This window comes from Carica papaya, chromosome 7 (genome assembly GCF_054855325.1).
Source record: "Carica papaya isolate Zhongbai chromosome 7, ASM5485532v1, whole genome shotgun sequence".
Taxonomy (NCBI): Eukaryota; Viridiplantae; Streptophyta; class Magnoliopsida; order Brassicales; family Caricaceae; genus Carica; species Carica papaya.
This window is the reverse complement of record NC_142315.1, coordinates 28608225-28635211: the sequence shown is the minus strand read 5'-3', so window position 1 is coordinate 28635211 and position 26987 is coordinate 28608225. Positions and strand designations below refer to the sequence as shown.

General features: G+C 32.3%; 1 pseudogene across 7 annotated transcripts; it reads right to left on the bottom strand.

Annotated features, from left to right (window-relative positions):
- Positions 1-153: 153 nt before the first annotated feature.
- On the bottom strand, positions 154-17139 carry LOC110815652 (AP2/ERF and B3 domain-containing transcription factor At1g50680 pseudogene; annotated as a pseudogene). 7 transcript variants are annotated; one of them, XR_015813176.1, is made up of 6 exons: positions 15764-17136; positions 15278-15575; positions 14927-15151; positions 14740-14808; positions 6561-6624; positions 154-1481 (listed from the first exon to the last, which is right to left on the bottom strand). The product of XR_015813176.1 is annotated as an AP2/ERF and B3 domain-containing transcription factor At1g50680 pseudogene, transcript variant X2 (transcript). The 7 variants fall into 7 exon arrangements; XR_015813177.1 differs by having other exon boundaries at positions 15252-17136; XR_015813175.1 differs by having other exon boundaries at positions 15278-17136.
- Positions 17140-26987: the final 9848 nt, after the last annotated feature.

Here is a 26987-nt window from a genome sequence, read left to right as displayed (position 1 = left end):
AAGTAATATAAAATTTTTGTTTTATTCAGCATATAAATTAAATCAAAATTTAGAAAGTTTTTGAAGTACATATCCACTCAAAATATATATATATATATATATGATTTATTTATAAAAAAATAAAAATAATAATTTCACCTTCAAATCCAAATGTACATTTTCAAAACAGGAATCCTCATTAAAACATGAAAACAATCAAATCAAACATTCAATCCACTTATTCCTTGGAGCACCAGAAGCCCCACCATCCACCCACAACCCTAATTATCTACAAAACAAAATCACTAGTACCAAACCCTAATTCTCCATAACTTAAAAAGAGTACAAAACCCTAATTATGAGATTGATTTGAGACACCAAACCATACCAAAAAGAGTACTGTAATAGTTTCTCCAATACCAAATTCAATAATAAACTCAAAGACATCTAAAATGGAAAGAAGGTAAGGATAAACCAGCATATCCATGTCTCACATGATCCAAACGCCAAACAGCTTGAACATTTTCCCATCACCATTCCTCACTGGCTGATTCACTTCATCTCCTGCAAATTCCTCTTCAACCTTGTCATAATTGAACTTACCATGCCTCAAATGAACTTGAAAATCCATGTCATAGCTAAGGTCATCGCCTACATCGATGACCCAGAAGTTGTTGGAAGCCTCCTCGTTCGTCTTCTTGCTCGGAGTACATTCATAGAAAGTGACAATTTCACCAGCCTTCAATTGCTTATCCTTCACAAACTGATTCCAGCCCCTTGTGAAAACATAACTCTCGCTGCTAGTCCAGTAGCAATACCGAAACTTCCATACCCTCATGTCCCTGTCATAAAAGATTAGTTGGATATCACTTAAATTGCCATTGTAGTAGGCATTCCCTGAGATGTTTGGGAAGTTCTTGACAGCAAATTTCTTAGGGATGACAAGCCTGTTTAGCTTACTAACATCACTTGGTGTCAGCTCCTTATGAAACAGTTTCTTGCACATTGTCCCTTCATCGCCTCCCAAGCTTCCCAGACTATGGCTCATACCTCCGTCCTCTTGTTGAGCACAAGTCCTCAGGAAACAATCAAAGTTGAACTTATAGGTACCGTGCCTTATCATGTTGATCACTTCTTCATTGGTATAAAAGCCTTGAAAGGTTAGTTCCTTAACGCTAAGGCTAGTCAATTCAAAGTTTAGTGCTGAATCTTTAGTCCGGAGCTTCAGGGCGGCGCTATCATAAGCCATAGCTGCTTCAGTTTCTGATTTGAATGTTCCAAGCCAAATCCTCTGGTAGTTGATATAGATTTGAGCACCCCAGTGTCCGTTGGGCTGGGGTACAAGACCTTTGAATTTTGACCAACCATGCTTTGTGCACTTGTTGCTAGGCATTGACGGATTGATGCTGTTCGAATCAGAATATTCGAATACCACATTTTCCTCGACCATATTTCTCTCATCAACTGAAATAACACTCTGCATTTCCTCTTCCATTGCAATCCTAAGGAGGGGGACCAAAAAGAACAGTTAATTGTTAATTATAGTACAAGAGATGACATTTGCTCATACCATCTAACTCATGAAGATTACTCATTCCCCACACTTAAACACAGGAAAACCACTGGTTTTGAAGGAACTCTCAATGATGAATTAATGATTTAGTAATGCATTCACTAACAATTTACCAATTGAACTGGATTCTAGAGCTGTCCACAGACAGAAACAAAATAGTTTTAGGCAAATGTTGAGCAATTAAACAATAATGAACTATTCTCATTATAAGAAATAACAAAAAATAGAAAACTAAGAAACATCCTCCTCGACAAATTAGAAGAGAATAAACGATACATAACAAACTTTTGAAAGTAAACAATACATAAACAAATTTAAAAAAATGATACTAGAAATCACAAATAAAAAACTAGATTAAAAAAACAAATTTATAGTTATATTAAAATAAAAATCATCTTCCAAAATAATGTAATAATAAAAATATTATATATATGTCTACACATATTACTTGTATATGTTATCAAACTATATGTCACTAAAATCAAATGCTTAAATTAAAAATTTAATTAAAAATTCTGAACAGCTCTTTACAATAAAAATTAAAACAGATATATCTCATTTATATTATTGTCGAACTAAAATCTACTTGTCAGAATTCTAATAATTGTCTAATTAATCTATTGTAATTAAAACTATCCAACTACTTCTACTGATCAAATCAAAATGTTCTACATAAGAATTTTATTGTTCATCGGATTAAAATTACAAAAATTCATAGTTTTAATTGGAAGCCCAGAACTCAAGGAAATCTTATAGAAACAAATCGACTCTCCCTCCCAAAGCCCCACACACATCGTGGTTACTGGTAGGCTTCTTGAAGGGAGGGACGCATTAAAAGATCCAACTCCAAGCCACAATCTCAATATAAAATCATGTAATGCCAAACAGATTCATCAATGACCAAACTTAATATTTCAAATCTAAGGATTTTACCATCAAAGAGAAATTCATACAATACCATGCTGTTATGACAGAACAAAAGATTCGGAACAATTGATTGGCGAAGTGAAGTACATATATATGCAGTTTGATATGATTACAGATTTGTAAATATTTTGTACATGGGTTGTCCGTTGCGCCACATTATTATACTTTCATACTTTTTATTTCAATATATATATATATATATGCAGCTTGGTTAAGGGATTTAAAGACACATCAGAAATTATTTAAGTCCAAAATGAAAGACAAGAATGACTAGAAACCAAGTATTACAACACAAAAATATTGGTCAAATTTTCAACAAGCTCATAGATTGCCTGCCTTATGATGAATCTGAACATTAAATAGGTTGACTTTCAAATGAATTCTACATTTTTTCTTTTTTTTTTTTTGACAAATTCATTTGTTCCAAACAGTGTAAAGAATACAATTCATCTAACATAACATATTCAAGCAAAACTAGAACATCATTATTACCATCAAAGACTCCTGAACAATCAATCACACTGCAAATTTTCAGTCAAGATCTTTTAATAAGGTTATTAGTTAAAGCATGCTATGTCTGTCTTCTAAACCTAAAAGCACTATCCCAACCAAAGATGTTACTAGAAACTTCTAAATGAAATTTGTCCATTTTCAATTCATTTCCATCTCTGAGCTTGAACCCACTTAACTTTTCTTCAAATACACCAACAATTATCCATTGTGCACCTAGTAAACAGCCTACAACCAATCCAACATTTAGTCATACCAATGGTTACCTTGATGTTAGTGACTAAAACATTATCTTAATGTTAATTCACTCATTCTAAATTTCATCTATTCCAACAGAAAATGACCTCTCAAGACGACAAGGTTATACTAGTGAAGAATGTGTAGGCTTGGACTAACATGTGGAATCGAATGTATGTTCATAAGGCAACACATACCAAGTCTTGATAATGCCACGTGTATTTAAGGTCATATAAGATTAGTGTCGAAATGTCATAAATCCGACTACTTGTTAATTACATTCACAATCTTCATAAGAGGAGAGAGAAGAAGAAACTTTACAGAAGGAAGTCTACAGGATACATTAAAAAAGTTAAAAAGATATTTGTAGATTAACAATAAACAATCTTTAAAACGAAAACCTTTCTCCAAGTTAGCCAGCCAAAATCAGATAAAATAAAACCAAGATTGAGAACACTAACAAACAAGTGATCACATAGCAAGTTTCATTATACTGCATTGCTTCCAAAAATAAGAATAGGTTATCTTCCCACTCGTTATAACACGAATAACATAGACCAAGAAGCTTTCTTATGGGAATGTTCAGTCTCTCAGAAGAAAATATCACATATTGATCAACTCTCTCTTTAGATACTTAGGTTCTTACTTCCAAGTCAAAGATAGTAGATTGACTCTCCTAAAGAGTGTTTACCTTCCTGTTTATTTTCTTTCCCTTTTCAGTATGCCTAGAAAGCTGGCAAAGCAGATCTGATTACATACAAAATTGGTTTCTGCAGGGTGATACAGATGATCAAAGGAAGTTTCACTCTGGTGCCCTGTAAGAATGTGAAATAGCTGAGGGAAGGGGAGTAGGTATGTGGAATTAGAATGGACCTTACGTTTCTTCTCTAACAGGAATTAAACTGCCCTTGGCTGGAAGTTCATTAGAGTCAAGCTTGATGTGCTAGGGATGGATTGTCTTATAGGCTGGTAGGGCCACATTAGGTTCTAATCCATGGAGATCCATTGGTAATAACTATGTGAAGTTTTACGGTCATATTCGTTTGAAGGTGTAGAGTGTAGCAGGCAGATTAGGCTTTAGGATAGTATTTGGTATTGTGATTAGAGGAATAAATATTCTCCTATATTTAATCTCCACTATAACTTGTGTTTATCATAACATTATATTTTTTGTAATCCACCCACTCTGATAGCATGTATGGATATGAATCAAAGGGTGATTTTATTTAGAACATGAAAATGCTACTCATACTCTTATAAAAAGTATAATGTAAGCGATAAACAAAAATTTATTATATAGATCAATCTTGGAAAATAATTATCCCTCTAGTGACAGGTCTTTGAGAGAGGTTTCCTTTTATCTACTCCATTGCTCAATTCAAGAAGACCACTGTTTGTTTTGAGGCATACAAGGTGGAATCCAGTGAAACATCCCTTTTCTCTAAAATCCAAATGACTGGGGGAACTAGGAGGTTGATGATTGAATTTCCTTGCTTGATAGGGCCCTTTTTTTTTTTTTTGAGAAACAAGGAAGCTTCATTGCAATTAAAGAAAAATATACAACTGCCACCAAAGAGTATTGCATAACTCAACAGACATAAAACCACATCTGATATCTACAACATGAGGAAGCCCAAAAAGCTAAATAAAATAAAACAGATGGCAATTGGTAATCATCATAATGCCAACTACCTTGGAAGCTCAATGGAATGTCCCTCATAACCCCAGCAAACCAATACCTGGACCTTGGACAGAAAAAGATCTGGCTTTTTCTCGTAGTTGTTATAGTTCCTGTCTAAGAGGATAAGATTGATGATAGGGTTTAATGATAGGTTGATGAAATGCTAGGTGGAAACTCTCTGAAAAAGGAAGTTTGCAAATTAAACCTTATTAGACCCATTTGATTAGCCAAACAAGACATTGGATACTTTCCCTTGGAAGCAGGTGTGGAAGAAGGCAACACCAGTAATCGCTTTCTTCACATGGAAGGCAACATGGGAAAGAATCCTGACTATTGACAACCTGAAGGAAGAGAAAAAAATTTTGTAAACTGGTGTTTACTTGTGTCATTGTGATAATGAATCCCAATCCATCTTTTTCCATGGTTCCTTCAGGCAAGCTCGAAGGCTTGGAATTTAGTTCTCCATCTCCTTAAATTCAACCAGGTGGTAAGTGATTAAGCCAAGAAAGAACTATGGACATTGAAAGGAATTCCGTGTGATAGATAGAAGGAACCTTGCATGCATCACTCAGATGCCATCTTTTGGATCGTCAAAGAGATGAACAATAGAGCTTTTGAAAGTTCCTCTTTTCCAATCCAAAGCATATTGACTTAGAACCCTCATTCAATGCTGGATGGGGTGTCGATCCTAACTTCTCTTTTTCAGAGTTGAGAGAGTTTGTGTATCTTGGTAAATGGATGGAACCCCGTTGTTGCCTTCTAATTCATTAATTATAATAAAATGGAGAAAACAAAGAGACACATTGTCTTACACTAATGCATAAAGACCCAAAAAATAGAACTCATGAATGGTAGTTTTCTTTTCCTTTTTTTCCTGAAAAGTAGAAATAATTGTATTCATGTTAGAAGAAAAAGCCAAACCACCACAAAGTGCACAATTGAATCAGACAAAAAAACACTGCCTGAATAAAGTTTTCAGACCACAGCAAACAACAAAAATACAAAGTTGGCCCCAAGACTATAAAGCACAAGAACGAGATTTTGAATGTCCCTAGTAAATAGTATTTTCATTTTTACTTCAGGTTTTTGGTTGGGTAGGAGGGAAAAAGTGGCATGGTGGAACCAAAGAAGGTTTTAAAGTTAATATAATCCTTGGCCAATGATATGTAAAAGTTTTTTTTATATGAAATCATCCTGAGGTTTGATTTGTTCAATAGTATGAATTTTCTTAATCTTTACAGAGAAACATATCATTTTTTAATCAAGGAAAAAAAGCATATGAAAACTTTCTTCCAGACAGAAGAACATTTAACATTGTTTTTTTATTTCCTTAAAAAATAGAAAAAAAAAATCTTCAATTGGTCCTTAAATGTTTATACTTATTAAGCGTCCATCTCCTATATGCTCTTGTTAGTGAGTCACAAATTGAACTCGACATAACCACCAAAAATGTATCCAATTCAACAGACAAACTAGTTTCTATGTTTCTCAACCAGAACTTTTTTAATGGTTTCCTAGTAGAAGATTTCCAAATCTAGTTTATTCAATTGTCAAAAATCTCACACTCATAATAACATATATCTTGTGCAACCTTAACCAATAATAAATGGTATTCATTTATAATTATACTTCCAAGATACAGTCAAGAATTACCTTCACTTTAGAATGTGCTTTTCACGTACTTTCCTCCTCTTAATCCTCCAAAACCTTTAGATAGCTGCAAAATCAACTTTCTGTGAGATCTCAATTGTGTTTTCTTAGGGTTTTTTGGTGAGACAAAATCAAAGAGGACAAAATAGTTCAATCGAAAGTGTAGATGTGTTCAATTGAATGAGATGATTAAGGAGACTTCAATTGATAAGAGATAGCCATGATGATCAAGAGGTTTCGGCGGCTCAAGTTAGGATTCCATTGTGGTTGCAATCTAACTCTAGGTGCTTATATAGAGTGGAGCGCATGAATTTCGGGCAATTGAATTATTATAAGGAGATTCCACAAGATTTTATCCTTAATTATTCTTTAAAAAGAATCCACAAGAGTCTAAGTTGGATTCAGCAGCTTATGACTTTAGATAAAGATATAATGAACCAAACTTTCCCTATGTATGTTTTTAATCCATCCTCCACATGCAAAAAATTACTGGTCAATAGAACTAAGAACTATAATTACCATAGTAACCAAGGCAGAATGCGTTACCAAAATAAATAATGAAAAGACAAAAGAAGCCTGGATGACCAATCAACAAAATATACTTACACACACACACTAACTTGAATCAATTCTACTCTTACCTTGAATTCTTTACATATGAATTTCTTATTCTTGCAGTCTTACTACTAGAGTCCTTTTCGATCAGATCTTTCTACAAGCATCTAAGCAGGAAAATGTTGGTACCAGGTTTCCTTTTAGACAAATATGGAAGGTTAAAGCCCCTCCAAGAGTTGTTTTCTCTGTGTAGGAGGCTGGCAGGAGCTTCATCCTGACTGTTGACAAACTGATGAGAAATGGAACAACTAGGGTGAGCGGTTGCTATCTGTGTAAAACACTGCAAAGATTTGTAATCATGGTCTTCTATGGTGTCTCGTAGTGTACAAGATATGGTCTATGGTTTACAAGTTATTAGGAATCAGTTGAGCAATAGTGGACTTAGAAAGAAATGAAATCTGAGCATAGAAGAATATCAATCGACGAAAAAAATGTGGACTTTATTCTGCTCACCATTTTTTAAGAGATTTGGAATGAGATGAATTTTTTTTGAAATAAAAGTGAGGAGATGTATTGATGTTAGAGTGCCAAAGGAGCACAACCCATTTACAATGTATTTATAAGTCGATTAAATTATCGACAACAAAACCAAGATCATCAAGATAATCGATGTTATGACCTAAAATAGTGGAACTAAAATAGTGAAACCAACAATCAATGAGTTTATTAAAACAAAGTTCTATTCCTTCAAAAGTGCAATTATTTCTCTCTTTCCAAAGGACCCATATTATTGTGAGTGAAATTAATCTTAACATTTTTCTCTTGCTGCTGAAGCCTTTCCATGCTAGGAGTTCAGCATGAATGTTGTTGTTCATGACCCAAGATAGCCCCGTAAGACTAATAATGGTGTTCCATAAGTGCTGTGAAACATAACAGCCTAAAAACAAGTGGTTACAAGTCTCAAAATTGTTTTTACATAGAAAACATCTATTGACGATTATGAAACCTCTTTCCATTAGGTTGTCAAGGGTAAGAATGCAGCCTTTTGTAGCTTCCCAAGCAAAAAATGAAATTTTTGGAGTTGCACCAGATTTCCATATTATGTTGGAAGGGAAGCTAATGTTGTTTTGATTAAGATTGCCCACCACGTGGTTGTAGAGAGATCTGACAGTAAAAGTACCATTTTTGAAGAGTAGTCATTTTAGATTGTCCTCCTTGTCATAGACTTGAATTGAAGACAGAGTCTGTAGTAAGGATAAATATTCCTCTAACTCCCAATTTTGTAAATTTTTTAATACTGACACCTACCAAAAGCCCTGGTTGTCAAGAACTACAGCGTTTTTAACCAAAATATTTTTATTTCTGGCAATAGCATAAATAAGAGGGAATCTTGTTTGAAAACTAGACTGTCATGCCATATGTCAAACCAAAATCTTATTTTGTTGCCATTCACAATAATCTAACTAAAGTGTTGTAAAATGATATTGTTTAATTTCCAGATGTTCTTCCAAAAATGAATAATAGAGCTCTTGAGGGGATAAATGATGTGGAAATTTTTGATAAGATTAGGAATAGATGATTCTAGACTCGTGGCTTTTTTATCTTGGGTCATCTTCTTTTCTTCTATGGAGAAGAGAACTTTGAGAACCTTATTAACATTTTGGTAGATATGTAAATATTTTTTTATACAAATTAGCATGCCCTAGGTGCTTATTAATATATGATCTTCTATACATTTTATTTTAAAAAAAAAAATCTTATTCTTGCATCGTTAGGTAAGCAAAATAAAAATCCTCGTACCTTGAATTGAGAATAGAATTAGAATATGTTCTAACTTCAGTTTTATCATTTTTTTAGTGTATTGCTATTCCTATTAATAGATTTAGCTTTTCGAACCAAATATAACATAAAAACATTACTAATAATGTCACCAAGGTGCACCAGAAGCTTGAAGAATAGACAGAAGAGAGAAACTTCAAGATTGAGACCGATAGACAGCGAGAGAGATAGCAAAAACACAAAAGAGACAAGGTAGGAGACCTTTGCCACCATAATGAGGTTAAAATTTATACATGTAGCAATGCCACACATCAAGAGTAAACTAAATTTGCTTAAGGAGGTTTCTCAAGCAGCACGAAAAAGAGATGCAAGACTATCTTTCCCTTTGTAATATCTTAATAAGAATGGTAGATTTATGGGGAACGACGTCGGCCAAGCCACCTCTTATGGAAATGTGAAAAGATTAAATGATAGCAAATCATCAAGTGCTGGAACATCACATGATTTGTCAAGAAATAGAGCTCCAATGGAGGAAGAAAATAAATAAAGAAAATGATAAATAAAGAACAATGTTTCTTAAGATTTCAATTCAAAGAAATAAAATATATTTTACATAACACAGATTGAATGATGGAAGAAACTTAAATTAGTAAACTAAGAGTTTCAGAATTAAAGGAATAAATTGATTCTTTTAAGAAAAAAAAGAAGGGAATAAACTAATAAAACAATCATGTAAATGGTAACTACCATACTTGTCTAATATATTTTCGTTAAGATAAAAATATATAACATAAAATAACTGCTGATACTAAATTGAATTAGTTCATATCCTTTTATCTAAAAAATAATTCGTTTGTGCTGAATAATTCAAGATCGCATGTCAAAATAATTTATATTTCAAGATTTCAACAAACAAATTCCAATTTTTGATGGAATTTACTGACAAATCGTTTTACTTTTTTGCAATCAAAATCTTTTAATAGAATTAGGGAAGTTTAAAATATCAACAAAATTGACATACTTAAAACGAATAGTGGAGTTGCCCAAGCTTATAAACAAAACCTATTAATTTTAACTTGGAAAATGAATTATGCATAATAAAGATTTAAAACATAATTTGGTTCACCATAATATGTCATCTCCTACCCTTTTAAGTTAAATTCTATGATTCATCTGTTACCCTTTTAAGTTAAATTCAATGATTCAAAAAAAAATGAATTCCTTATTCAATTCAATCAAATTTATTCATTTCAAACAGAATGTTGATAAATTATTCAAGGAAGCTTGTTTGGGAAATAAATCTCAAAAATTCTCTAGTATCAAAAAAGGGAAAGATGAAAGCATGAAAGCAAGCCTCTCTCCAACCAAATCTATCCATGGACATAATCAATAAGATAGAATCTAGCATAGGAGTGCTGAGTATATTGGTGCCTGACCCACCAAAGAAAAACTTAACTTGACTCACCAACGAATAACTCAACTTTCACCAAATTTTCACAATGCCAAACATGCATGAAAACCATGAATCAAGTGTTATTAGAGCTCTAGATGAGAACCATGGAAAACTGAACAATAGAAAACAAACAAACAAACAAGCACAAGTTCAAGTATGGTTGTGATCATTATCCATGAGTGCCCTTAGAAGGTCTTTGCCTTAGATTAAAATATAGCGACAGAAATTAAAAGAGCTTCTAACAACTCTTGAGAGGTCTTAGATACATAGTACAAAGTATATATGACAAATGGTATTTGCCATGTAGGGTGACTTGGGGACCACCTCAATTCAAGATCATCATTGGCAACCTATTATACACTATCATTTGGTCCTGTGATTGGCAAGGAATGACAAGATCTTCAACAATAAAGATGTAATTGCAAGTTACATCCGTGAATTCGCTCAGGAGAGGCTAGTTCAGTGGATCAAGGCTCTATAGGAGGATTTTGCAAGGTATTCCATTAATCTAATGTTTTTTTACCTCTTAAGGAATTGTGTGGAGAAAACATTGATAGGCCATCTATTTGGGTTCCAAGTGAACTCAGGTGAGTTGAAGTTCAGTTGTTTTTTTTATGTAAATAAGTAGTTATATGTTAGACCACCAAAAAGATACACAAGAACACGACCTGGGACATTGAGACTAAGTTAAAGAGAAAGATAAACACAGGAGCTGAGGTGTGAGAAAACAAACACCAGCTAAGCATAAACGATAGATAGTTACAATAGAGTGACATTTGATGTTCTCCAATCAACTTAGCATATAATGAAAGATCTACGAGGTAGATCTCCCTCCACCTCCAAATTAGTGCATAACATCTATACCCCATAGAGGTGATTAGAAAGATGGCTGCTATGAGCTCCTGAGAGATAGAACAGCATCTGAAAGAACTATGCCAATAGTCAAGGTGTCTCTGGGTATCACACTGGTGGCATGAACACAAACCACCACCCTTGAAGAAAGTCTTGTGGTTGATGAGTACGTTGTAGCCTGCAAGGATTGGAAGTGCTCTAAGGGATGCAATCACAAGCTTAGATGCATGTTCTTTAAGAGTTGGATATTAAAAGAATCAAATGAAGCAGAGCTCTTGGCTATCAAGGAGGCAATCAGCATTGCAGCTTCTTGTGATCCAGTGTGTGAGAAGGTGTTCTCGATGGAGAATGATTCCATGGTTACTGTCAATTGGGTCTAGAATGATATCCCTTGGAGATGCAACAGTCTCAAATTTCATAGCAACCAATGTAGTTGTTCAATCAGTTCACCTTGGGCATGGAATAGAGAAAGAAATTCTATAGTGAATGCCTATCAAGAATAGGCGTCAACAGAGATGTTGATTTGTTGACGTTGATTTGATTGTTATTGAGGCATCGAGTGTGGGGATATCATGTGGTACAACTTGCAGGTTAAGTCATTATATCACGTGTAATGAAAATGGTTTATGATGATCTCCTCCTAGTACTTTGTTGCTCATTGTTTTGTTTGCTTTGATTTGCAGCTCATGCGGGTCTTCCTCATCTGGTAGGCATTATTGAGCTACTTTGCTTGTCTCTTCTTTTCTATTTTGAATATTTGACTTTCAATTCTAACAATTACTTCCAAGGATAGGCTAGTGTACTCCTGCTGGAACAGCTGGTTTGATCTATGGCAATGGTTTTTGGGTGTCTTTGGTGGTGGGCTTGTTGTTCGATGGTTTTAATTCCTTCTGGTGTGGTAGATAGGCCCATGGCCTGGTATGTGTTCATGATCATTTTGGGTTGTGGTTCCCTCGGGGTTTCTAGTCCAAAGTGTGGCTCCCTCTAGAATTGTTGCTTTTGAAGTAATGTCGGCTGTTTTTGAAGTGATGAAAAGTCATTCCTATTTCTTTGCACATTTGGTACTTCTACTACAGATGTTCATTAAGAATCTAGTCCTGGAACTCATTTTTATGCTTACTCTTGTGATCGATTCTCGTTAGTCCTAGCTGGCTTGTGGGGATGCTGAAGCCTTTTTCATACAGACCAAGTTCAATGTTTTGCACTTTTTTTCTTTTTTTTTAGCAATTATTTTCTGCTGCTGCTTTCCTATGATGTATTTAGTTTGCTATCCTGTCTCAGAAGGAAGAATCTGCTTCCATAATCTTTATACATCACACACACTTTTCTGTTGACTTTGTTTTCAGACCCTTCTTATGGATAGCCTTTGTTGAGTTTAATAGCTATGCATGCCACCACCATTCACAATCGTGTTTGGTGCTCTCATGACAATCATTCGGAGTCATGATTGTGTTCAAGTGCCTGCTTCAGCCGCTTGCCTACCTGTTGGGACCTGGTCATGGGGGCGCCAAGTGAAGCCCTCTTGACAAGCACATAATTAGGGGGTTGACTCTTATGAATATATTTTTTGTCTTTGGCCTGCTGTTGTAATTCCATAGTATCCTAACTTCTAATGTATTGCATCTCTATTTCTATTCAATAGAATCCTTTGGAGAAGTGTTTTGCTTTCCATTAAACTAAAATAATATATTGATCTCTCTAATAGAGTAAATTTATCGTTTCATAGCCATTTCGCCTCAAATTATTGTATAAGAAACAAAAATTGAATTGAAGATACAATTATGATTAAAAATAAACTTTTATCTTTACCTATGGATCTTTTCTCATACTTATTCAATTGAAAATAAGGATCCAATTCAAAAATTATGTTTTGTAATTTCATGATCCAATTTATTTTTGATACTGAGATTCCTTTGGTGGTGTTGTATATTCACCTAGCCAAAAAAAAAATCAAATTTTATTTTGAAGAGCTTATAAGCTTGCTAAAACAAACTAGTACTGACCAAATAAATGTTAATAATGCCCTCAAATAGTTTTAAAAATTCAAAATCTCAAATCCCAAACACTTAAAAATAAAGCTATCTTTTTATTTCAATTTTTACACTACTATGCTTTTACCAACCATATAAACACCCTAATAAAATTTATAAGCACTTGTTCTTCAAACAAGTTAACAATGTATCTTTAATGGAAAAGTTTGACAACTTATCTGTTATAAAAGCACTTACGGCTCTATTCATATTAAGCTCCTGCAACCTAAGCCAAGTAAACACCCTCTAATCCCTTTATATTGGGGTTTATAAAACTGAAACAGTTCACTATTTTTTAATTCTAACCTACTGCCATGATCCATGCTCTACATTGATGAGAACCCACTTTGATGATTTTGAAACGGAAAATGCACATCAAGATCAAAGTCTAGACTCTTCAAGAAATTAAGGTGGATCACAACTCACTATATATGTGACAGAAGATTATGGTATTCGACATATTAAGTAGAAATTAGACCCCAAAATTTAACATTAGATGTCATATCTATCTAAGTCAACTACAGGACCATTCAACACTAATAATGGAAACCTTGATTTTCTCTACTCAATTTTTCTAGTGAATGATGATCTCCCAAATGACCACACCATTACATGCTTGAAGCCATGATCCACCAAAATTATAGCCAATGAGCACAAGTCACCAAATACACCAAAAAAAAGAAAAAAGAATCTACAACCATTCATTGGCCGGCTAAAGGGCTAAAGCAACTAGATCTTGAGCACAAAGCTAATATTTCCCTTTGCTAAAAACTTGGTTTCTCATTACTCAAAACTATACACCTCTAGCCACCATCAAAAGGACTTTCCAACAAGAAAAAGCAAACAGTAAATTTTTATGTTGTTCTCCTGTGGAAAAAGACTTGACCCAGATGAAGATTTGGGCCCGCTAGGTTTAAGTCCTAGATTTTTTTATCAAATTTTAGCTAAATCAATTTCTTAAAACCTTATGGAATGATGTGAGAGAATAGAATAAATTAGACTTTCATACAATATCTTAATTGCTGCATTTTATGTAATGATCAATAAATTTCATTTAATTTTATATCTAGACAATGATTGGAATCGACAAACAACCAATACCAACATTAATATATATATTAGTGTTGAATAATAATCTAAATGGGGCGTAGCCAAGCGGTAAGGTTACAAGTTTTGGTCCAGCTATTTGGTAAGGCAACTTTCTGTTTCATCTAAGAGTAGAGAGAATGTGATTCTTGTTTCTAATTTTTAATCATTCAGAGGGAAGAATCATTTCTTTTTCATCACTTGAATCTATTTAACTTCTACTTGTAATCCAGGCAAGATGGAGACATTAGATTACAAAGTTGTAATTATTTAAAACTCACGCTAGGCATTGTTTTTAAGAGCATATATTGATCGGTAGAATGAATGGCCCAACATCTAACGCCTAGATAATGAAGTAAATAACACATACAGCTAACCTAATAACCACATAAAATCAGAAGAAGCTGCGCTAAAAACAAGAAAATACCTGAGTGATCATTAATATGCAGCAGATAAAAGCGGCTTGTTGCCCCCCAAGACCAAACAATAAGTGCTGCTGAAAACGAAATAGAATCCAAAAATTGAAGAAACACGACTTGGAAAGAAAGAAATTTAGATCTTCAAACATGGAAACAAAATAACGATCCGAGCAAAATCAGAAAATTAATACTAACCTCCATATGGAAATTTCTCAAAGTTCATTGATCATGGGTGCGAAAAATCAAAATAGCGCCGGTATATTATAAGAAGAAGAAACAAACAAGATATTCCCATTTCTGGCTCCCAGGCGTACTGACCCGAAGATTTGATCCAGGCGGGTAGTACTCCTGATCTCCCTCTATCTGGGTTTCTTCCTTCATATTCCCGCTTGCCATGATCACCAAACCCAGATATGTAAACTAGGAAAACATAAAATCAATAGGTTAAAGAAAGGAAAACATGGAGATGCACGAGTTTGGGAAAGAATAAAATCGTATGAGGAAAAAAAAAGGATATTACCTGAAATTAATTCATTAATTAATTACCTTCTGTAGAAGCCGATTCAAAGAGGTCCCAATATCACAGCCGGGTAACATGGTGTTATCTGAGAATAAAATAGGGAGAAAGGGCAAGGAAATGGAGGAAGAAGAAGAAGAAGAAGAAGAAGAAGAAGAAGAAGAAGAAAAGGGTTTTGGAGTTCTTGAAGAAGGTAACCGAAAAACAACGATCCAGAAGGTAGGTTGACAAATTTGACATACAAACCCCGAAAAACACAGAGTTTTCCGTTAGAATTTGAACAGTAAGAAGTAGTACCTTCAAGAACCCCGATACTTTGGTCGTCGTCTTCAAGAAAGAGGACCATCAAAAGACACGCTCTTAAGGCTCCATCACAGGAATAATTAATTACTATAAAAATAATATTTCTGTACTAACTATTTACTATTTTAAATACAAAACCAAATTAATTTTTTTAAATATCTCTTATATCAAAACAAGACATTCCTGATACTTTCTTCTTTCACGAAACTTACCCAGTAGAAAGAGAAATCAGGATTGAAGATAAGAACAAGCGTACTGCGTGATGATGAGCGTGATGATGTGGCCCTCCTTTGCTTTATCCTGTATAAAGAAAAGTATATACACATATATAATAACTTTTTATATACGATTCGTGAATCTGGGTACCATGGACACTTGTAGGAAGAACATATAATGGGGGAGACAGGTGTCAACGAGATCGGAAACGGATTAATTTAGTAGGAATTTTCTGGGGAGGAAAACACAATTGGGAAACTGAAAGTAGCTGACAGAAAGAGAAGTGAGCACGCACCCGCAAAGGTATGCCTTCATACAATTGCCTGCGTGTGCTCACTCTCTTCTGTCAGTCTCTCTTTGTGTTTCGTTACTGTCTCCATCCTCCTCTTTCTTTTTCTCTTTCGCTCAATATTTATACATATATATATGACCACCCATATAAGCAAATAATCCTATATACAAGTAACCATATAGTACTATAGCAGATCCCTTGCGCCATTTATACATAAATGGAGAAACCAGCTAGCTGGGGACCTTAAAAAACTAGCTAGCTTCTCTTTGGGTCAGATCTGATCCCTCCCATTTTTGGTAAAAATCCCAGGTACATCTCTACTATTTAGGTTTTATTTTTCAACCAGTCAATCCCATCACCACATTAAATCCTCTCTACAAATCCCGCCGTTTCCTTCCTTTCTTCAAATCTGTAAATACCTGCTTGCTCTTTCACCCAGAAATGAAGGAGAAAAAAAGAAACCCCCTCAACCCCTCTCTCTCTATCTCTCCTCTCGCGATCTCTGCTAACTTCATCTCCTATCAGCCACCCTTCAAGGTGTCTGTCCACCCATATCTCATTTCCCGCATACCCATATCCCCCTATATACTGTATGTGCATTTATATATGCACACACATATATATACACACACAAAGATAGATACAGGTAGATGAAAAGATGGAGCGATGGAGGTAGAAAATAGAAAGGGTCAAAGTGGAAGAGAAAGATGGAAGAGATGAGAGAGAGAGAGAGAGAGAGAGGATTTGTGTTTTCTTATTTTATAATTTATATAATTCCGTTGGTAGGTAGAGAGAGAAAGAGAGAGGGAGGGAGGGAGAGAGATAACTCTGTACGTACGTGTTCATTCAGAGAGCTGTCGTGTCGAAAGATGATTAGCCGATAAGAGGTAAGTGGGACCCACTTGGAAGATTAACATCAGTGGAAAAAGGGGATGTTTACGGTTCATGATTTGACGGGTAAAAAGGAGTCGTTGTGAGCCGTGTGATTGTGATCAGAAGGTTGCTATCTGGGGCCCATTGTATCTGTGATGTGGGTTTTATCTTGGAATTTGTGCTAATGCACTGATAGGATACAAGTGCATCGTGTAAGAGAGACACGATTAAGACTAATCACCTTGATTTGTTAAATGTTTTCACTTGAAAAAAGTTAGGTTTTCTTCTTAAATATATTTTTAAAAAAGATTAACGAATTTATTTTAGTGTATGATTGGATTAAATTAACTTTAATAATGCAAGTTATTTAAATTTACATATTTTTCTTTATTTTAAGAGGTCAGGTCTCTGTTTAAAACAATTAAAATTTTCTTAATAAAATTAAGGTAATATATTAATGATATAAAGGCAGTGACAATAATAAGAATGGCATTGGTAACACTAAGAGTAACTATATTTATAATAGCAATAATATGTGTGTATACATATATTTATATATTATGTATATTTTTATATTATTTTATACAATTCAATCCACTTTGATTCCAATAATAATAACAATAATAATAATAATAGTGATAATGATGATATATATAGATGCGGTAATAATAATAAATACAGTAGTTGCAATAATGATAATGAATAGATAGATTGCGGGAGAGATGATGGTCAATGGCAACAAGGAATGAGGACATGACAATAGGTGTGGTGGTGGTTACACCGAGAAGATACGGATGTAAATAAAATTATGATATAATAAACGGGAATCAATCCGTCATGATTCGTGGTGATTATTTTGATTAAAAAAATAAATAAATTGAGTTAAGGTAGTTCTTAATAATTATGTTCAGTTAGTCAAGTTTATAATTTTAAAAAATATTTTTTAAAATTTGATTTAATTATTTATATATTACTCACAATATATAAATGTTAAACTCGTTAATACACAATAAGCAACACTTATTTATTTATTTATTTATTTATTTGATAGTTTCGTAGAAGCATAAAATATTATTTATGTTTCTATTTATAATCACCAACATCGCCATGTGCGAAATAAAAAGTTAGGTTTAGTAATAATGTTACTTTTCTAGAGTGAAATTTTTTTTATTAAGATATGATTAATATTTCTAAGTGAAGATTATAATATGGATAAAGACATGATTGGCATCAAAAGATAGAGATGTATGCAATATGAACAATGTAAAAATAAACAATTTTGATGTTTCAAACTAATATATGCTAAAATTATTTTTAAAAAAGTTTGCACTATTTTTGTCGGATTTTTTTATTAAAAAACTTTATATATTTTTTTAAAAAAATCGATTAAAATCACAATTAGTCTAAACTTGTAATATAAACACCTTTTTCGTTATTTTTTTTTTGTCTTTTTTTTTTCTTAACAGGCAAACATTTTTTTCTCATTTCTTTTGTTTCTTCTCGATTCAACACTTTTTTTTTCTTTATTTATTCATATCAAATTTATTGTTTTGTTGATTTTGATCCAATTGTTAAGCATATATGTATATATATATATATATATTAAGAGAGAAAATAATAATTTATTGTAACGATCCAACTTAGGAGAATTTAATCGTTACATAATATTTATTTCATTATGAAACATAATAATCTTGCTAGATTTAGTTTAATTTAGTAACTGTAACCTTCACAACATACTATTAAGTTAACATTTAAATTTAATTTAATCAAAAATTATAAATTGGCAACTGTGAAGTCATATTATACACAAAGTGATAACTTTTATATTTTTAATAAAAATTGAACTCGTAATATTCAAATAAAATAAAATTTGATTTGAAAATATCATTAGAATTTAAATTTGTCCTATTGACCTATATGATTTAAAAAATAAAAGAATAAAATATATTTTTCTCTTATATCTTCATATATATTATCTTTGAGCTAAAAAAGATGCAATTTAATATTTATAAATTTTAATATTATCAATAATGCAAATAATTTGTTGATCATATAAAAACAATAAATAATATATGTTTATATAAAGATGGAGTGTTCTCAGCTACTTGAAGAAAAAGAAAAGGAGATTTATTGCATGGAAACAAAACAAAAAAAGTAAAAGGGGGTATCGTCTTTCACATAAATAAAGATATGAAATAGATCAATAACAGTTATAATAAAATAATTAAAATAATTATATTTTATTTTAAATCTATAAATTTAAATATTACTTATGACATAGAATTTGTCACTGTATGCGTGTATTATAAATTATCAATAATTAATTTATAATGTTTGATTCAAATAAATTAATAATTTAACATACTAACGCACTTATTAATGGGTTAAAATTTCGAGATGACTTCATTAAAAATGTTATTTTACGAGAAAAAGAATGTTAGTTTTTAGTTAAAAATGTTATTTTTTATTGTCATAAAATTGAGTAATCATTGTTAAGAGATCCAATTTTACTAACATTTGAATTGAGGGAAATAAAGAAAAAGGCAAAAAATGATTATGTCTATCATCTTTTTGTTTGGCTATTTATTTAAAAAGTAAAAGAAAAAAAATTTATTAATAAATTAAGAGTTTCCACACCATAATAACATGTGCACCAAAAAACTAAGATAGAAAAGTTGTCTTTAAAATGTTCAAGAATGATTTGATTTTGTCGTAAGCAAATTGGAAAAGATAAGTTTATGAACTATTTTTTTAATGGGTTCGAGTGGATTAAAATGTAAGCTCAGATAATCAGTCGGATTCAGTAATATGATATCATAATATTAAAGTAAAGTATAATATCAAATTATTCGAAACTATTAAATTACCAATTGATCGGTCAAATGTTCACTATCTCTTTTATTTTTATATTAATTTTTATTTTATATTTAAATCGATGAAAAAATTCCGTTTAAACTTTTTATTTTTAAAAAAATGATAGTTTTTCTTGATTAAAGCATAGTGACAAGCCAAAACCCTAAATTACATATATCATAAAATAACATATAACTATATATTTGTATACTCATTTATCTTTTTTTTTCACAATTTTTTTATATGTGAGATAAAATTATTTTTCTTTTTATAAATTGATTTATTTTTTTAATTCCCAAAATTTATAATTAATTTTTATTTTAATTGATAAACCCAAAATTTTATTTTGTTTATCTTTTGATTTTGTGTATAAAACAAATAAAATTTTAAGTATCAAATCAAATCAAATAGGTACAAAATAATAGGAATTTTAATTTGATTAGGGCATGAGTGGGACACTATGTTTTTTTGTATTACACCTGATTGAATATGTGATATGATTATAATCACTCAATTTTATTATAATCTATCCAATCAAATCCTTATTTATATTGTACTTATATAATCATTAAATGATTAACAGATAGTGTTATATACACCCTTCTTGATTCACATTATTTTTTTTACACTCCTTTTATTTTTCTCCTTATATATTTTATAAGGAGATAATAAGAATAGTAAAATTTAATAAACTAATATGATAAAAATCTTCTACCATCCAAAATATGGTTTTGATTATTTATGGATATTATTAAAATATTTTATTATAAAATACTTAAATATTTACTATTTTTAGATACTATTAGATTAATTTAACTTAATATATATATATATGTACTCTTAAAATAAGTCGAGTTCAAAATAAATTATATCATTCTAATCAATCATTCGCCTTAATTAATTTATAATTTATTATCATATGTTTAAATTTCATTTTATATAAGCAAGGTTGTATGTTCTTGTAGTTTTAATAAATTATGTACATGAAAAATAAAAATTAAATAAATTATAATTAAGATTTTTTTTTTAATTTTAGACCAAATTAGAATTAACTAATTATTAAAATATGTATATATAATTTTTTAACATTTGCAAGAAATATTTCATTTGAAATTACACTATCATTGTTTTTTTTTTGTTTGTTTGAATTTATTATATTCTCATTTTATTTTTATATTTTAATTATTTAATAAATATAATTTAACCATTATTTACATATTTGATATATAATTAAATGGGTTTCACTAGTATATTCAATTCCCTTTTATTAAAATCATTTTTGTTATTGCACCTTCTCCTCCTCCAATGGGTCACTACTTCAAGAAGAAACAAAACCCCATTTTTAGTGGCTCCTATGGTCTCTCCATTAGTGTCTTAGTGGGCCACAACTACAAGACCCCATATATATATATATATATGTATACCCAGGCATGTACATATATGTGTCTTTCTTGTACCTAAATTATAATTTTTGGAGGTTGAAAATGTTTGGATTTGGAATAATTCCACTACTTTTTTGGTATTTTTAACTAATTTTCAGATTATTTTACTTAAAGTATGTGATAATTTATTATTAGAAGTACTTTTCCACTTTTAATAAATTATAAGTTGAAAATTTAAACTATTACTTACCACAAGAGACATATTTTGTTACGGACCACACTCCGTTTTATAGGGTAATGACTGAAACATATTTTCTTAAATTATATATGTAAAGACCCAAAATTTAATGAATATAGAAATATTGAATCAACAAAATAGTAGCAGAAGCAATTAAAAGTTTAGGGTTTACATTTCTTACACAATAAATCGATGTGCCCAATAAGACTACATGAATATCTATTTTATTGAAAATTTCAGTAACAAAATAAAAAAATAAAAGAAAACACAACTAAAGATTCTATATAGTTAATCTCTGCTGGGGAACTCTGATGGGATACAAGAAGCAGCTTTTATTCACAATCTTCTTACTGTTCAAGATTTGGATCTTGATTTTTCTGATCTGAAATGGTTAAATAAAGAGGATGAATTATACTAATCTAGTAAGAATATTACACTTAACACCGATACGAAAAAGTAAAGGTTGATAAAAATCGTCAAACAACCCAATTGAACCACTAGCTCTTTTTAAATACATTTGTTTAACTTAAAAAACCGTTATTTCATACTTACCTTTATGAATTTTCAAAACCGACCTATCATGATAATAACTTGAATAACATTTTATTACACATTTAAATGAATAATAACAATAAACTTACCTTCTTACCTGCTTACCAATACCTCTAGGGGTTCATAAGGATACCCTCTACGCGTGAAACCAATACCTAACTTATCAATTAAACGGTCATCCCATACCTCGTCTGATAATGAGTGCCAAACATACTACCACATCGATACCTCGTTCAGCATAAGAGTGATCTATACCTCCTAACCCCTTTTGGTATGGGACTTCTCAGCCCTATTCGACTAAGGTAATATTAACAGTAGAGTTTTTTCTATGCACCGGATCCGTAGACCCTTTCTTAGGGTACCCGATGAGTCCTTTTTACATGCATGTTCACATCATTCATCAGTCACCAATTATAAACTATAATCTCATTTCATGATTACCGGAGAAATAGAACGACAATTTAATAGACTTTATAATTCGATATTGAATATTTATAGAGAGCATAATCAAAATAGTTATTTGAGAACTAATCAACTAATAGAGATAAACAATTAAGTAAATTAAAAAACGAGAATGCAATTAAACCTATGAATTAAAATGCATGCGATAAGAGAACAATAACAATCTAGTAATAATTGAACAGTATGGATAAAATAAGCAATTTTCTATTAACCAGTTACCAGCTCCACTGGTAACCTGTAATTAATTTTAGCGTTTTCTAATTTTTGCAAAACACACCACTATTAACAATTAGACTTTAATTTACCATAACGGGGAGAAATGATGAGAGATTCTTACCCCAGATCGGCGTTTGAAACACTGTTCTTTTCACTGTGTCTCCTAGCAGTTCCCGAGTTTTTCAGATTTTTCCTGTGAAAATAAAAAACAAGCATCATGTATCCTAGGATACTCCAAAAAGGCCAAAATAAATACATTTAAACTTTTTCAATCGGTTTAGGGTTCCAGCACGGCAACGCCACCATGCTCCGGCACCGGCTCCGCCTCCCACTGTGGTGTTTCCTCTCAGCCTGGCCATTTTTAATTGGTTTTGGCTGATTTTAGAAGAAAACCTGCGAAAAAAGGGTTAGGGAGCCTCTATCGGCCAGAAAAGGAGAAACCACTCATAGTTTCTGGCTCACCCATTGGCCTATTAGCTTCGGTATGGGTGTGGGGAGGTTCGAAATTCAATTCCGAACGGAAGGAGAAAAATTTTACCTTCTCGACGTCGACAGTGGCTCCAATGCAGCGGCAACGGTGGCCGATCTCCTTCTCCGGCGACTGCTTCACTTTTCAATCGCCCATCTTCTTCATCTCCGATGACATCTCTAGCGACTAGGATTAGTGGTCCGTATGACGAGGAGTTTAAATACTCTTTTTCATTAAATCTAAGTCGTCCGTTTGAGAAGACGTGGCCTATCCTCAGCCTTAGATCGCTCTTATTTGGGGAATTAATCTGGATCGCACGATCTAATCAAATCCAATCATTTAATTGCACCTGAAAAGGAAACGAATCTGGGTCGTCCGTGCGTGCGGGATGCTATCTAGGCCGTTGGATCTGCTGACACGCAGATCACCCGCATGGGTGCTTGTCCACGTGTCTGCCACGCAACGCACAGAGACTGGCTGCACTGCTGACGTGGCAGTCCACATGACCAAACTTTTCAAATTTTTATTTTTACCCTAGTTTTTCAGATTTTCTTTCAAATAGGTTCTCACTTATTTCTACTTTGGCCTTAATTTTTGAAAATATTTTTAAATGCATCTAAAATCAAATTTTCATCAAAAATTTATAAAAAATTAAAATTAAAATTATTTTAATTTATTTTTCTTATTAATATTACATTTTTTCTGGATAAATTTCAGACTCGGGTGTTACAATATAGATTCAAGTTAAGTAAAATAACTTAAATTTATTAATAATAAAATAGTCGCAGAAGCGTTATATCCCTTAAAACATAAACATATGTATGAACCTCTAAATTTTCTTACATACATTATTAAACAAAAGTATGAAACAGTAACCTTAATATCATAATCTAGACTTTAGAAATTTCTTCTGTATCACCCCTCACTCTGCAGCGATATCTTTAGTATCTTGAGGGTAACAAGAGAATAAGATAAAATATCGCAATAAGCAATATTATGAAATCACAGTATAATACATGCAATATATAGTTTCTTTACACATAACAAAATATATATCATATAATCTTTCTAAAATAGATATGAATAAGAAGACGAAGGCACAAATCAGAAAACAACTTCATGTTGTATACTTCATCACTATTATAGAAAATCAATCAGTTACCATACATTATGTGTAGGCACATATAGTTATCATTGGTTCCTCATGTACCTGAACACGGAACAATATAGATGAGTACCTTGAAATACTATTATCCCCCGAACATGGAACGGTTAGGGCATCCAGATTATACTGTTTTCCCATACACCCAAATACGAAACAATTATGTATGAGTATACACTTATCAATTCGTTAATACACCTGAACACAGAACGGTTATGTAGAACTAAATTGAAGCCTAACATAATGCAAGTGCTTTCGGAATAACTTCTTTCCATAATAAATGATCCACACATATCAAAATCATATTTTGAAAATACAAAATGAAATAACACTTATATCGAAGTAGAAATTAAACAAATACTTACTTAACAAATATGAAAGATAAATTAAACATATGCACATTTTTATACTAAAAGTTTGTAAAATATCTCAAAACTACGTAGGTTATGAATCTATAACATCCACTTACCTTAGGTCCTTAGCAGTCGTAATTTTAATTCTGGCAGAGTTTCGGCTTTATTTATGACTTTTTCCTCTAAAAAATCTGACAGAGTTTCAAAATGATTTTTGGTCACTTTCTTTCTAATAGTTTATAACTTTTTTTTATCGTGAGCCTTATTTCTCTTCTCTTCCCTTTCTACGCTCTCACAAATTTAGCAGAATTTTCTGAAGGTTTTTATCTAAAACGTCAAAATACTCTAAATATGACACACTTCGTACTTCCTCTTCTTTCTTCACCTTTATACTTTTCACTATTTTTCTCTCATTCGAAATGTCTCTTTCTCCATTCTCCTATCCCCCTATTTATTAGAGTGGGGAGCCACAAGGAAAAGGTTGCCACCATTCCCTTATATTATTTCATCTTAAAGTTGTTACATTTCATCATCTCAATTCACTTAAAAGGTTACCACTTTTCACATGTCGTTTTATCTAAAAGATATTTTCACATGTCACTTTAACTAAAAAGATATCACTTTTTACATTGACTTCATCTAAAAGTCGTCACTTTCTGTGATGTCACTTCATCTAAAAATTACTACTTTTTACATGTCATTTCATCTGAAAATTGTCATTTTCTGTTATGTTATTTTATCTAATACTCACCACTTTTCATTATACCACTTCATTTAAAAGTTTCCCACCTCTTCCCATACCTCTTCATGCTTATTCTACCTCTTTCATTCTTATCAATCCTTTTTCTGTTTGACTCTAAACTATATCCTTAACCTTATTATATATTTTCAAACACATGAAAAACTAAATTAAATGTATCAAATATAAGAAATTAACTCAAAGGTATTTTCAAGTTATCACATATATATAACTTTTTATACTAAAAAATTAATATATCAATAAAATGGTTTTAGTAAAAAAATATTATATCGTTATTTATTAACTAAATCCCTAATATTTTTATAACATCCCATGTGTCAATTAAGGCAAATAAGTGTCAAATAAAGATTCAGAATAACGAGTATATAATAATATTTATACAGCGGAACCAAACCTTAACAAATCCTTTACAAATATATATAATGTTCCAAATACATACATAACTGAGACCATAAGTGGTAACAAAATACAAAAATATAAGGGCAACTTCTTTTACTAAGCTACTGGAATTCATCAGAGTGCAAGAACAGTCATGCATTCTAACTTGTGGATCCACGGAATCCTCATTAACTTCTAAGGCTATGTCTGCCTACGGTTTCTCATTTTCTTCCTCATCTTCGGGGGGATAGAAAGAGTGAGTTTCATATGCTCAGTAAAGAAAACAGTATTAAGTTAAAATTATAAGATTTCAAAAGTTTATTATTTTATCTTACCGTTTAGCTTCTTTTTTTACCTAACTCATCATTAGAAAAGGAAACTATTTATTTGAATATCAAAATAGTACGTTAGCACGGAAAATCAAATCTACATATATCATGCCAAATAATAGAGAAAATCAAATAAATCATGAAATACATAGATATTTCGTGTCATGCTTCGCGAAATCGTTACAAACTTTCATCTCTGAGATCATGTACAGATTTTCAACTACTCAAGTGGAATGACCAGATCAGATACAGATACGACAATTTGCTTAGGCCCACTTCCGACTGGCCAAACTATGGTACGATCTATGACTTCGGTCGTACCAACTATAGTGATCCTAAAATACATCTATAGTCAGGACATTACTGTAGTCACGGGTGACCTCTACAGATAGTGCAATACCACTCTCATCAGAGGGGACGCCATCATCCATTGAGAGCTAGTCTGCGCGCAGGCCCCAAACGCACAGGGCTTTTCTGTGCAGGCCTACTGCGCGGATGGTGCGCACAGGCCTTCTATGCGGACGACACGCGTAGACCTAGTTCACTCAAGCCCCAGTCACACAGGCCCTGTCCACGCAGGTCGGTGCCAGTCCGTGCGCGAAGTGACGAGTAGACGGTCGCTTGTGTGTGACAAAACGTGCGAACAGGTCTTGACCCCATGCCGTGTGCACCTCTCGTGCGTGCGTGCATGCGGTGGGGATGTGCGCACTGTTCGCACGCCCTGTAGCCAATGTGCGTGCATGTGCACGCGGGGAGTGCCCAGCACCAGCGTGGGCAAATTGCTTTCTCACAGGATTTTTTTCGCGAGCAGGTTTTATCCTCTTTCACCATTTTTCGATTTTTTTTATAAATTTTTCCTTTGAAATAAAATAAAATACTTTAAAATATTTGAAAATAA